This window comes from Austrofundulus limnaeus, unplaced genomic scaffold (assembly GCF_001266775.1).
Source record: "Austrofundulus limnaeus strain Quisiro unplaced genomic scaffold, Austrofundulus_limnaeus-1.0 Scaffold302, whole genome shotgun sequence".
Lineage (NCBI taxonomy): Eukaryota > Metazoa > Chordata > Actinopteri > Cyprinodontiformes > Rivulidae > Austrofundulus > Austrofundulus limnaeus.
Window position 1 is genome coordinate 467,594 of NW_013952704.1, and position 2,122 is coordinate 469,715.

Sequence of the window (2,122 nt, forward strand, 5' to 3'; positions counted from 1 at the left end):
TCTGGTGAAAATTTCATGTCATTAGCACCTCTAGTAATATACAGTATTTACTGAGAAAAATGGTAATGTGTTCAATACTTATTTTACCCGCTGTACATAATAATACATACATGTATGTATTATACGTACAAATGCATCGCCACACATTTGTCCATTAAAAGAGGAACTAAAAAAGTTTCAGAAGAAAAACAGAATAAATGTAACAGAWCTAAACATGATGCCACCGTGAGCCGTGCAATTCTAGGTGCTTATAACAAATATTTAACATGACCTGTCAGATCATGAGCGTGTTTGTCAGCAATACACTTTGACCTCAGTCAGACTAGCCATTAGCTCATCAGTCTGCTCAGAATTCATCTCTGTTTGTCCAGACTCAGGTTGTTAACATAATAATTATAATTTCCCACAGAACACACGTTAAAAGGTCATTTCTTTATCTTTATACTAATTCTSAGAGATAAACTTGTTGAGGTGAGACATAATGAGCATTTTCCTACAAATGGTTTCATTTGGTGAAAGAATTATCCTTTCACATCAAGGAAGTTGATTTTATTCATTTATTCCTATTTAATTCAGATATTTTATGAGTGTTACAGAAAACAGAGACAAAATGATGCTGAATAAATCTCATGGATATTTTAGTGGAAAAGGAAACAACTTCACCAAAACAAATCCAACATTTATTCAAACTAATCGTGTTGTTTTTCTCCTAACTTTATAAATTATAAATAAAATMATGCTGCATTGAAATTTATTTTCCAGGATTGTAATCAGCGCGAAAGTTTGTTGAATAAATATTTATGTGAACAGAAGTTCTTCTTGTGGTCAGTGCTGAGGTCATCTAATCCCTCGGCTGCAGATTTAAGCTCAGATTGTGTCAGAAAGGTCAACTGGCTTGAAACGACTGGCAAAATTTTTCATGCAAGTTCGCTCGCTTTCAGTGAGCCCTGCAGAAGGGACCGGCCGAAAGAAAAACTGCAGCAACAAGCAAAGGAAAGAAAATGTTCAAGTGCTGCTGGAGGCTCCCCAGTTTCTGCAAATCCATCACTTTAATGCTCAAGTTAAAAATGTGAGGTTTGATTTGAACCTTTTTACAACTCCTGCTGGGTGWAAGTTTGAAGAGCACTGACAGCTGGAATACAAACTTTTATCAACTTTGTCTCTAAAGATAAATTTTTGTTTCTGATAATCTGAGCTGACAAAAGAACGACGAGTTGATGAATAAACTGTACAAGAAGAGCACAAAGAGCCAGAAGCAAAAGAAATGCTGCCAGTGGCTGATTGGTGTCACCAGTAACCACAAACCTGCATCTGTCATTTTTTTCACTCCACTATTTCTGACTGAGTCGCATGTTTTCATGTGTCTTCTTGTTTGTTTGGCATTTTTCTAAAGCTGCAGGAGAAATACTGAACCAAAGATTAGGAAGAAAACAGAAAAARGTCAGTTTTATTCACACTTTTACAAACAACAACTACGACCACGGTGCTAATTATTTAATTATTCATCTGTAAGAACCAATGTATGACGTTTTGGCACTAACATAGAATGGCCTGATGATGGGAAAACCTTTATTATGTAAAAAAAAAAAAAAAAAACACAAACATTACTTTTTACTTTTTAGTCTGGTTTATTTTGCTGCATTGAATAATTAATTAAAAAATTCAAACTGATTTTAAGTCTTGTTTTATATTACATGAAAACAACAAAAACATATTTTACTTGGAGATACACAAAAAAATATGACAGAGTATTAGGGCCACACAACAAGATTTTTTATTATTATTGCAAGATTAAAGTCATAATATTATGAAATTAAAGTCATAATTTTACGAGAATAAAGTCATAATTATGAGATTAAAGTCGTTACATTATTAAAGTCATAATGTTACAAGATTAAAGTCGTAATATTACGAGATAAAGTCATAATTGTGACGTGTCTATTTTCCGTTCCTCATTTCCTCCTTATTTTCCTCCCAGCTGCTGTACAGCCATGTATCTGTGTGTATAAAGTAGTCCATGATGACTCATCACTGTTAGATTAATATGATTTCATCCAAATTAGCTATGTGACTAAATCTGTCAATGCATCCATTAATTACAACACGGCTTCAGTTTACAGTC